Source organism: Euwallacea fornicatus, chromosome 12 (genome assembly GCF_040115645.1).
Source record: "Euwallacea fornicatus isolate EFF26 chromosome 12, ASM4011564v1, whole genome shotgun sequence".
Taxonomy (NCBI): Eukaryota; Metazoa; Arthropoda; class Insecta; order Coleoptera; family Curculionidae; genus Euwallacea; species Euwallacea fornicatus.
In genome coordinates, this window is record NC_089552.1 from 3,739,813 (window position 1) to 3,753,128 (window position 13,316).

General features: G+C 34.7%; 1 non-coding gene across 1 annotated transcript; it reads right to left on the reverse strand.

Moving 5' to 3' along the window:
* Positions 1 to 4,674: 4,674 nt before the first annotated feature.
* Positions 4,675 to 4,758, reverse strand: TRNAL-CAG (transfer RNA leucine (anticodon CAG)). The gene has a single exon. It is a non-coding gene; the product is annotated as a tRNA-Leu (tRNA).
* Between the last annotated feature and the right edge of the window lie 8,558 nt (positions 4,759 to 13,316).

The window sequence follows — 13,316 nt, forward strand, 5'->3', positions numbered from 1 at the left end:
GATTATATTGCCTTTCAGCTAAAGCCTATTTAAATCGTATACAATATACCTGTATCGAAGCGCATATATACATAATAAAAGCAAAACCCATAAGTCATTCCCATCGAGGCTCACTATGAGCGTACCCAAAGCGTATTCGGTACTGCTCGCTCCAGCGCCATCCCAGTCAAACCAGTTTGCTGGTACTTGAATTCTCATTTTTTTTTTATTTCGATTATCATTATGAAAGCCTGCACTAACACACATACCAATGCCGATTCGTATACATACCACAAAGGACGTTAAATTTAATATTATGTATTAAACTTGGAGTGTTTCCAGGGACGAGAATGACAAGTTTGGATTTTAGCAAAATACTTGAGATTTTTTTTTGTATTCAATTATTTACCAATATCTTGGTGAATGCAATATTTTCCTTCCCCCTTATTTCAAGTCGATCGATGTTGTCTCTGTAGGTAAAATTGCAAACAAACAAATCCCAGATGACATGTCTAACACATACCACAGCACCTAAAGCTCTTAGAAAATAATTGACAGGTGTCTGCAATGGTGAAATTCTCTATCTTTTTTTACTGATCGAGTATGTCGGATGTTTGTTTTGCAAAGGCTGTCGTTGTTCCGGCTTGATATGTAATTTCACATATTGTACTGACAGTTTTTGTTCATTTTAATGATGGACCATTGTTGGTTTTGTGTAAACTAATAGACAAACGGATTGACGGCAGCATTGTTTACCGACCAAGTGACACATTGTTGTAATAACGGGACCTCATAATCACGGGGGGAAATGGGTGCGAAATAGCATTTGTTTCCTGCCCATAAACAAATGACGATCGTCTCGCATTGCGTTTATTTTCCCATGATTACTGGAACACGATAAAAATTCTGGACAAGACATAATATTTTATTTTTGATGCGTAGGTGTATTCCCGTTCGAAAAGTTTTTACCGCACAAACGGTTTAAAATTCGAGAAAGTCGAAAGGGCTTTTTAACATGACCAATAAATTCCGCGAAAGATATATATGACAACGAAGGGAACGGGCGGGAAAAGTTCCTTCCTCGGCAGCGACAGAAACATTTCAGATAAAACATAATTCGAACTCTGAACTTTCATTTCTTTCAAAACTGGCGAAATGTGAAATTCGGCATAGTTGCATTCCATGACGTTTACGTGCCCTTTTAGAAACTTTTTAACGTCCTGTCATTTACCATAAGCAGCCACATATACAGTTTCCTTGTTGAATTCATTTCCTTTGAAATACCTACTTTGCATACATTGTATACCAAGAAATCTGAGTTGAGCATTTTCCATCATTCAATCAAATTTACGGTTTCTACAACGAACCATTATGATTAATTTCAGCTGCGGAAATTCTCACTTTACAACACATCAAAAACTTCTGCACTTCAATAAAAACGACTTTAGAATGAGAATAAAATGATATGCTGAATGGTAAAATGTTAAAAAATACAGGACATGTCGTTTAAAAAGTCAAAGGCTGGAGTCACCTCTGGTCGAGCTGGGAGTGATATAACATTCAAAATTATCCAAAAAATTGCAATGTTGTCTTGAACATTATATAGACCGAATTACAACTTTTTGAGACATAGCAAAAACAGTTACAGACTTATCTAAGTGACTCGCGTGTACTGCAAATGTCGGTCTAATAGAAAAGTTGTAAGATTTCGAGGTAATGACAGTTAAAATTTAGTTTTAGTTAATTTTTTCTTCAAAAATTCATTATGTATTAGAGAAATTGGGTATTCAGAAACGTGACCATCAACCAAATTAATTTCTACTTGTTAAGGCATAAGAGTATAACAAATTCAACGTGTAGCCGGAACTTGCCATGAGAATTTCGTAAACTGGAAAAAATACGATGTGAAATAAATAGGTCAAAGTTGCACCTTTTAATGTTGAATAGCTTGCTGAAACCCTTAAAAAACTGAAAATATATTGGTTGTGAGAAACTCAGCGAACTCCGGAAGACCAAGGAACCCTTTGACCTCCGGACCCCTCGACAAACAATTCAACTTTAACAAATTCATTTGGTAAATTCTGTTTTTAATACGGACCTGGAATTTTTATTATAGGTATTTTTAAAAATCCTCTGGTCTCCAGAAACCCAATATATCATGCAATAACTTTTTAGATGATTTTAATAAAAAAACGAATAATATATGGTATTCTAAACATAATACACTATATTTGGCTTGCTAAAGGAAATTCAAAGAGTACTTTATTATGTCTAAAATTCATTGCCTGCCTTTACTTTTTTTTATGTTTGATAAAAGTTAATGCAAATAAATTTAGTGACAAGTATGACACAATCAAGATATGCAGGTCAAAAACTATTTAACACCAAAATAAATGTCTTTTCATTAAATATGTTGAAAATCTTCACAAAAATGACAGCCCTTTCCGTTCTGTATCGATAAACCTGCAAAACATAACAGGTGATAATAAAAAAAAAGTCTCAGCTTTTTTACAAAGCCTTTTGATCATGTCGATCATATGCTCATAGCAAACGCTAAAATTAAACAAAACTATTAATTATCACTTGGCCACCCTGTATAACCTTGCGCTTCGGTTTGCTTTTCTAATAGCTAGCTGCACCTGTACCTTTGAGCATTCTCCTATAGCATCGTAAGTATAGCTAATCTACAACGAATCCTTAAAATCTAGATTTTCACGAAAGTAAAACAAGCGTCTTGAAAAACACTAACAGGTACTAAAGCCTATCCCTCTATCCGGCCGTTCAGCAGATTCATATACCTCAGATAATTAAAATTAGTTGTATTGTCAATGTGTGGATATTCTCTACGCACTACATATTGCAAAGTAAATCTTGCTAAGGCCTTCTAACGTCAGAGGTAAGTGGTTCTTGCAATGCATGCACAAATACATGCTAATAACGTTTAATATACAGGGTGGTCTTCATAGTAAACCTTTTTTTAAATAGAATACAAGAAAGTACCCGAATGGCATCCAGTCATACGTTTTTTTCAAAAGAAATCAGAAGTCGGGTTTCTCTGTTTTCTTCCTCAAAACTATCTTATTTTTAGTGATTTTGTTCACGTTTCTCTGAATTTTCGAAATGTTTACAAAAACCCTGTAATTTTCTATAATTAAATATTAAAAAGAAACTTTTTGATAACACCTTAACGATGGTGTATAAATCTGAACAGAAAGCTTATTTCTTAGATGATTACTTTCACAGTGTCCAGAAAATAAAGGGGGTTTTGCAGTATCAGGTTCAGCCTTGTCTTAAGGAGTTCCAAGAAGCTTTTTCCGATATGGCAGTCAATAGTGAAGAGGTTAAAAATGCTTTTAAAAGTAGCGAACTTGTTTCGTGAAACAGGAAGTATTTTCCGTGAAGAAGAAAGTGGACTGGCAACTATGCTCACAGAAAAGATTATTCTAGCCGTACGACAGGTAATTTATAAAGATCCAATAATGCCAATGAGGCATATATCACAATAAATTCAGGTTTAATTTGGAACACGTCATAAACTTTTGCAGAAAGGCATTTCAGCTTTATGCTTTTCGGGTCTAATCTGTTCACAAGTAACTGCCTCGTAATTACAATAGACAGTACAGTTCTATTGGTTGTTCAATTGATGGAATTCTGACTATTATCCTTTATAAAATCGGTTCGTATGAAAACCTAGAGTGGATGAAACTTGATAGAAATTTAGTAAATATCGGCCCAATAATAGATATAGATACGCATATAATAATCTATGACTTTGGTAAACTTACTTGAATTTAACGTCCACTAAAAATGCGAAGTTTTGTTCCTAAGACAGAGAACTATAGCTTTTACGTAAATAATAGCAAATTTGGTACTATATAAACCTTCATCAGTTAAAGGTGGGGGTAGTTAGGGTTCTGAAACGTCCCGTGAATCTTTCTAGCGGTATATCATTGTAACTTTCATTATTTTACGTCAAAGCTACTATGCATCGTTAACATCCAACATAGCTAGAGAATTTAGGCATAAAACAAGGAACTTCATCACTGTAAATTAAAATGTCTGAATAATTAAGCCATAACTATACATGCTTAACAGCTAAGTGAATTAATTAATAACATGCTTAACGCTTGTTTCTGAGGTAAAATCTAAATGAAATTTTCAATGAATCAAATCGATTTTGTGCAATAGTTTAAATAATTCCTTGTCGATAGTTAGTTTAGTCATTAAATGAGGGGGCAATAATTAAATATTTTTTAGAATAGTAACGTACCAATATCTAACTTGGGGATGCGCTTCAGCTTTTCTTCCAAATTTTGTCTGAAAAAAAAAGAAAGAATCAGCCATGAACCAGAAATACTGGTAATCGGGTTACTGAATATAAAAAATGTAGTAAAATGCCTGGTAATGGAATAAGTAAATATACAGAAAAACAAGATTTTCTTTATAGGCTCGACCAAAAAACTCGGCAAAAAAATGTCAAAAAAAACACACTTTTCTTTATGTTAAATGAATGAAAATTCTTACATTCGACTAATGAGACCTTACATTCCCTGGAGGAACTTGAAAGATCAAGAAAAAACTTTGACCAATTTTTTTTCCATAATTTTTGACATAAATATACCCATAAAGATTTATTTTCTTCGTACATATTGCAATTAATAATATAAATAAACAATAAATGAAAAGAAAAAAAACTGTCAGAAGTGGGATTCGAACCCACGCCCACAGAAGTGGACTGCGACCTGAACGCAGCGCCTTAGACCACTCGGCCATCCTGACTATGAAGCAATAGAAGTTCTACCACGCTTATAATCGATGTATCTGGCGCGCTATGACTCATACATTTAAAAAGAAAGATTTCTAGTTTATTTTATAATATTGCAGATTTAATAACAAATACAATAAAAATTACATAGGCACACATGCATCAACACTATATCATCTACATACGTATTTCTAATTTGGCTAAATATGTATGATATTTATGTTCATTGATAATTTTTCCTATTAATTTGAATTATTATTAACCTCAGTGTCATTTGATATTGCATAAGTAGAAAATTATGAATTTTCATTGCCAGATTTGAATTGTTACTCATTATCCTTCATTCGTGTAAAAATTACGATTTTGTTTATTTGTTTATAATAACGCAACTTTCATGTTTTTTTGGTCCTCCTCTTTAGAATTTAAACATTATATGTTACATTATGGTAGTTAATGATGGCGAAAGAGACTACTATAGTAATTATCTAATTTTTTTAATCATATTTCGATTTTATGGCAAATTGTGATGAAGACGATCATCAGTCACCAACTAGCTTTTTCTATGCTATATTATACCTTGGATTTAATCAAACAAACCTCCTCTCTAAATTGAAATTGTACAGAATTTTTATTTGGATTTATTCTTTGTTTGTTAATAATGATAGAAATCGAATAATGAGCTGAAATTTCCAATTTATTTATATGTTTTCGCTTGGCACCGGTTTTGCACTATGTGTCATTGGTTGATTTTATTAATCCAGGCAGTACATACATTTATTGTGGAGAATATGCATTCCGATGAATTATTGAGACGAATCGGTTTTGGCAAAAACACATCATATTTCGATACTTTCAGCAGTGAGATTTATGAGGTGTTTCGAATAACGTGAGGTACGGCGCAGGATTAATTAAATTCTGTTGGGCAACGGGACAAAAATAGCAAACATTAAAAGCAATGAGTATTATTTTTGCATTATAATGAAATTCAGATATATATGATCATTTTTCAGATTTCGTTCTCATTTCGATAATCATTCTCGTATTTTTCATAATCAAAGTTAAATAAAAGACATAATTTTTGTGGTTTAAGTGCCTTTTTCTTAGGAAAAGGTAATTTACAGAAAAATGTAAACTCTAAATTAGGACACTATGGAAGCATTAATGTATTGTATATCAAATTCCCATATTTATTTAAATTATCAACTCTTTGGCCAGAGAAAAATCATCCTCAAGTACAGAGATAAGTACTATTGGTATGGTAACAACTCTTATAAAACGAGAGAATGAGTACAAAGAAAAAAGAGAACCAAATTCATAACAGGACTTTTATATTGACGAACTGGAAGAAAAAACAGGATTTTAAACAGTGAAACCAGTCAAGCTTCGGAATGAAACAAATAAAAATAAATAATCAAGAATAGCGGGTCAATAAATAAAAAGTTACTCTTACCCAACAGAGTAGAGTTCACTAAAAAAAAAGGTAGAAAAATGCTGTCCAAGAATACCAGCAATCAACGAGTTTACCCATAAGGGTGAAACCACACCAAGAACAGTGGTACCAAATTGTGGGCTATGTTAATTACATTTACTTAAAATTAGGTTAAAATTTACCAATTTTTTTATTTGTTTTTTATGTTTTGCTAATCTTTAAGCTACCTTAAATCCGTTCAATTAAATTCGATTTTCGTCACTTCAGTTGAGAATATTGTAAGATATACTGATTTGGAACAGAACTCTAAAAAATCTATTCGAACTGAAAAGCAGCTTTAATATGATTAATTATAAATTAATTTTGCTCTACTTGATACTTACTCTACATAGAATATTCTGAATCACATCTCATTTATTTGAATGCCTCAAAATGTTTGATGTTAGATGAAGGTAAGTTCTCAAACGAGAGTTCTTCAAAATCCCTGCGGACTAAAGCACCCAGCATAAGTCTCAAAACGACAACAAACTTAATTAAATAGTTTCCGCCACTTGAGTTGTGCATATTCTGGGGTACCTTTAATTGGTTTTCAAACAACTCAGATTACTTAGTTTTAGTTCAGCTCAAATTCTGGGCGGAATTCTAAAGAGTTTACCCTGCTGTAGCACAATTTAAGCTTCTCAACTAATCAGTTTGGTATAAGTGAGTTATTTTAAACTGAGTTACACCAAGTACACGTAAGTGATTACATAAAAAAGTGACCTTTTAATAACAAAAAAAAAGGCTGTAAAGTGTCAGTTTTAATGACCAGGCTGCGAACTAAATGAGTTATCTCCACTTGAGCTATTAATATTCTGAGCGTTAAGATATAGCTTAGAATATATAATTTTTCAAAACGGTAAAATGCTGACAAATTACGATAATTTATATCGCAAATTACGACTAAGCCGACTAATCTTTGGCTCCTGAGCAGATCCTTGAATAACGGTGGGGATAGTGCCGAATAAAGAAGTAGAACAAGAGGAAAATTAGGCATTAGGCATTAGTCATGAAGAAGACCGTTGATAAGAGAAAAGCTTCTTGCGAGTAATGGACACTATTTTTCCACAGCCATGGATCAAAAATAAAACAATGAAGACTGCACGGCATAACTTTTATAACGGCCGATGCTATTGGCATTTAGTTTAACGTTGTTATCGAAATTAACACCTTTTCGCTGATTTGGTGCCATGTACGACACATGTAGCTGTGTTATTTGTAGGGACACATTTTGCCCAATTCCCTGATGCAGTAATATAATTTCTAATTCTTTTAGCTAGAATAGTTCATTGCACTCATCACTCATTTGGTTTTGTGAAACGTGTGTGTTCGGAATTCCTAATACATGGGATTGTTGGCATTATTTTTTTCCTATATCCGTTTGATATTTACTTTCATGGGAGGTCGAATGGACGACATGGTAACGGCTACATTTAGATTATCACTTCCATTGGAAATATATATATATATATATACAGGGTGTTTCCTAACTACGTGTAAAAAATTTAAAGGCGTAATCCTCGACTGATTTTGAGTCAAAAATGTTTAATAAACGTATGTCCGCAAATGCCTTGTTTCCAAGATACAGGGTGTTGAAATGTGACAAGAAAAAGAGATTTTATTTCCAAAATGACTCAATTTGGGTGTTTGAATTTTAGAAAAGACAATTTTTTGGGGGAAAGCTTTAGTGATTAATTATAGAATTGCTGAAAATGACCACCATTACTCATCATTAAGGTTTAGTGGTTTGGAAACCTTTCCATGTAAATGCGCCTCGCTGCCAAACACTTACCATCAGCAAGGCCGTAAACAAAAACCATATTGGCCATTTCTTGATTAGTGTAATTAGGCATTTGAAAAATTTTCAAAACTGAGATATAATCTGATTTTTGGGACATAGAACTAAATTCTTTCACTTTAAAGAATAAAACACCAAAATAACACTGACTATCTTGTTTATAGTAGTGGAAGTAGCAAAAAAAACTAACAATAAATAAGTTAGTAAATACCACCAAACCTTTAGAAACCTTTAAAACCTTTTTCAACGTCTTTCAGTCAACACCCTGTATCTTGGAAACAAGGCATTTGCGGACATATGTTTATTAGACATTTTTTACTCAAAATCAGTCGAGGATTACGCCTTTAAATTTTTTACACGTAGTTAGGAAACACCCTGTATATACCCGTTATTCCTTAGTTTTTATTTCAGGGCTTCCATCAAAATGCACCCCCTATTCTAATACGAGATGGCTCAGGAGTTGAATAATTCGCAAACAATTTGTGACTGCAACTCTACAAGATGACTCAAGTGAACTAAAACTCAAGTTCAGTAGAGCTTAAGAGTTTCCAGTACAATTGAGCAACACTTACTAGACTCGGTGATTCTCACAACATACCTGTCGAAAATATAAGATTATTGAGTCATATCAAATTTACGCTCAGGCGTTTTATACCCCTACGCATAAACTCAATTACCGTTTTCAACTGACCAGACATATCTTAAAGCTAAGAAGGGCTGCAAAATAAGGTTTAGGCCGCATCGGATACCAGGAAGGCTTAAGTTATGCTCAACTTAAGCTTTAATGTATCCGAACTCTCCCATAGCGTCGCTGTCACAAATGAAGTTACTGTGATGGTTGTAGATTCCTTAAAAGAAGATTCAAGTTAGCTAGGCATAAGCCGAGCAGACTTTAAGCCGTACTAGTGCAGGCGGACCTTAGGGGTCTTGGCCGAAAAAATTTGCTTGACGAGAAAATATTCCTCGTAGTTCGACACTGCATTAGACCTTTGAAATCTTAATAATTTAACACTGCTTGCTATGGCAAAAACTAACCACTGATCTCAGGACAATGATCCAAGTAAATATTGTCCAAGGACATTGGCGCATTGAAATCAAATAATTTTTTCCGCTTTGATGAAGGAGTTTGAATTACTCATCTACACAAATCATCCATTTAGGCTGACATAGAAAAATGATTATTATGTTGAGGGCAAGCCCTAAAATAGCCAGAACGAACCGTTAGTTTCGAAAAAATCAATAATCTCAAAGAGAACAATTTATTTAGACGGTTTGAACAGGTATTCGATGCCTCATCAATTATTTAAGAACTGACTAATGTTCTATTGAACCTCGTTGATTGGGAGCTACTACACGTGTGGAGTATGACTTGTTCAACGGCTATAAAATCAGCATTCCGATTCTTTAAATCTCGTTTCCATTTCGATTTAATCAAGTTAAATTTAAATTTTTAAATAAGAATTCGGGAAGCAAATTCCAAGATCTATGCAAAGATCTTTGTTAACTGCACAGATTTCGAAATTTCTTTGCCGAATATTGTTCAAAGTTAATTAATAAGACAATCAAACTTGATAAAATGACAATTAAAATGAAATTGAAATTCCAATAATCCTGGTACAAGTACAATGTTCCAAAACTCTTCCTTTTCGCAGTGGAGGCATTTGAGTTATGCGACATTATTAATATGTCCCAGGTTATTGACTTGTTGGAGGCTTTATGTAGGCATGAATTTCCCTGTTAGGGCACATTAAAGACGTACCTTTAGGTCATTCAAACCCGAGTGAATGAAACCGAACGTCGATGGTTGGGGAAATGGAACGAGACACCTATACAGAATTTTTTCCTCAGTTTATGTGGCCAAGTGAGTCAAAGCTATTGACACTTCATTGCAACATTTCCTTTCCTACAACTTGGTAACGTATTTGAAATTCGACGTTTTGACTTTCCACCACAACCATCATCAACATCGTGTTGGCGATCCGTTCATAAAGGCAATAGGAATGAACTAGAAATTTTACAGAGAAAAATGGTAAGCGACAATAAACGTATTTTTCCATTAGATTCAAGACAACCCTTCTACTTCGCCACCTGTTGTAGCAGCGGAAACTGGCGCATCTCATCAGGCAGTGCGGAAAGGCTTGAAAAAACATAAATATCGTCCGTTTAAAATTCATACAATTCAAACCTGAAATATTTCCCGGTAGACTCGTTTCAAACAATGGAGACAGACGTTGGCCAGCACGTTCACTAGATATTTCTCAATTAGATTATTACTTATGGGAAACCAAACATGAGAGAACTCGTTTATAAATCTGCAACCGGCGACGTTAATGAGCTGTAAAGGAATATCATCGCAACTTTACAAACCAAAATAACAAGAGACGTTTCGAGGCCAATGCAGAATTCAACACGACCCACGGAGCTGTGCTCGGACGTGGAGGGTGAACCTTTCCAACACCTCTCATAATTTTGCCCCAATTTAAAAGACCTCGTATCTTTTATGGTTACCGTCATCCTCGTGGTTGCAGCTTCATACACCCCTCTTTTTGCGGGAGCATATGTTTTTCCAAGACTTGGGAAGTCATATGGTAAGCACGTCATCAATCATTGTTTTAAAACGAAAAACAAGAAGTTCCTTTGCTTGCGAGGGACCGACATTCACCTCCAGCGATTGCACGCTGTTACAATGTATCCAACAAAAATGAAATGGCTGCCACATTTCGACCGAAATCGCCTCTTTATACAGCAGCTCGTAAAAAATTATCGCAAAAGTAACATCCTGCAAATCCCTGTAACACTTCATGGTATGTAACTCTTATGTCATCCGAACTCGGTTCTAGAGATTACGAATGACGTACTGCACTTTATGATTATTACCTCGCGATGGGTACGAATGTAATATGGTTTGAGACTATTAGATAATACGTTTTGCATGAACACGAAGTTAGGAACTCGAATGGAGATTAGAAGTTGGGGCTGGGAATAAAATAAATCCGTCAAAGACGAAATCTCCAGACGATTCATAAAAAGGGGCATATAGACCAACTCGCCTTAAAAATCAAATATATTTCAAGATAAAAAGCAACACAAGTAAATCACAAAGTGTCAGAGGCTAAAAAGTGGCCCTACAGAGACCATCCCCTGAGGAATATTCGGGTCGTAGGCTTCACTGATTTATTCATATGCAGTAAGAGAAAAATCTGAAAAAAATTAAATTTAGACGATGCCAAGAGGGGCGAATTTATCCTTTAAAAGTGTAAAAGGGTCAAGTTGTGTGTCGAATTCGCCTGGATACCCCTAGGGGATGGATGTCGTAATTGGGTTGGTCATTTCGAAATTCGACATGTCCTGGTCCGGTCCTCCTGGGAAATGCTTTTCTGGGCGTTTCCGAAAAACCGAAGACCTAAAATCTCGGACGAATCCTGGATCGAACTCTGATGAATCCATGGCGAAATTTCGCGGTCCTCGAGAGTTAATGGGCCCACGTAACGGGACTTGTAACACCGAAACTATTCAGAACTCCAAGTTAGTTCGGCAATGGAGCGACGATAATATCCGGAACCGATCTGGCAAGTGGCAAACGGGTCATGAATCATAAACCTTCAATAAGTATTAAATCCCAAAATAGCTCCACGATCCGGCCTCATGGTGCCAATGTTCTCGGATATGTCGTAAAAGTGGGATTTCTATTAAAATGCTCACAGTTTGACCGTAACACACATTTCGGATCAGAATATTTTTTAAACGACAACCAATCAATATGTAACGAAAATTGTGGGTACTACAATATTTTTACAACGTACAAGTCACGTTGATTATAAATTTGAAGCATGCAGTGCGAACATTAAACGGCTTTTAAATTACAATTTGTTTCGAATTTCTGATTTCGACGATTGGTGTCCAATTTTCCGTTATTGTGAAGGCAAAATGGAGTATTTTTAGGTTTTACACCACAGGAATTTATGCAAATATTCGGGCCATGGAAACTTTTCGTTCTAGAAGGGAAAATTGTCTTACTGATGGAGATAAAGCACGAAATGCCCACCTCCAACCCCTGCCGGCTATTATGTTATTTAAACTTCAGAGTAAAATACGAAGTGTAATGAAGAAAATGGTAACATTGGTTGTCACACATGGACAACTTTTAACACAGATATTCGCTCGGTATAAAATAGATTTCTTCGACATCGAAAAATGGGAAGACCAAATTGCAGAAATTCAGTTCGTTACACCCCGGTTCGGTAAGTTCTAGTACAACGACGCGACGCACAGTGCGCCATTTTCGGCACGCAATCATCGTCATTTTCATGTTTTTTTTTTTTTTTTTTTTATAAATAATATCCCAAAACTATTTAAGATTACGCTTGTTTCCATAAATCCGCATAAAACAATTTTAAAAGTGCTATGATTGCTACGCTCCTGCGGAGATTCAAGGAACATCAATGCTGCACTGCTCTGTCGTAGCAGTTGCATTTCACTGTAGCGCTGACTTCAGGCGCCAAAGAGCATTATACTGAAAGGTTGGAATTCTGAACCTTCCAATTTCATCAAGATGCGATTAACAGCTGCATGTCAAATTAAATTGTCAGAAAAAAAGCACACAACAAATGTTTTAGGTGTTTTAACGCCTAACAGCTGCTGATTCCCTGAACGCACCCTCTTAAATGAGACAAAAACAGAGAAAAGTCAAATGTTATTTTCTTACAAATTTTCATTGTGGATTTGTTACAAGTGAGACTAGCCGATAATGATTTAAAATCTGGTATCATTAATTTTTTCAATAATCTGGAAGGTGAAAACATTTTTATTTTGTAGGCCTACTGAAGAATTTGAGGCATTATTCTTAGAATCAATGAAAAAATAATACCAACATTGGAAACATGGATTAAACTTTTCGAACATGAGATATTTTTTGATTGACTCGCTTTTTGCTAAGAAACTTCCTTCCTATACATTATTCCAACTTTGTTAAAATTTTGGGTCACCATAGAATACAGGTGATTTTTTTTTCAAAATTGACACACGAATTTAGTCAGTAATTCGTTAAATCTGAAACTTAATTAGAAATATAATGTGTTTCTAACTTCTCAGATTTAGTCAAATACTTAGAAATGTAACTTTGAGCCTTTGAGCTCTATATTCGGCGCATAAATAGCACATTGGTTCCTAATTGCAGCATTTCGCATTGTAACCTTCTCTTGAACAGTTTAAACATTTTGTTCATGGGCGCTTAATAATGAACCAATATTCCGCTTGTTAACTGTAGTTAAATAAGGGTCATATAATGTTAGAGGGATTATGAGGGA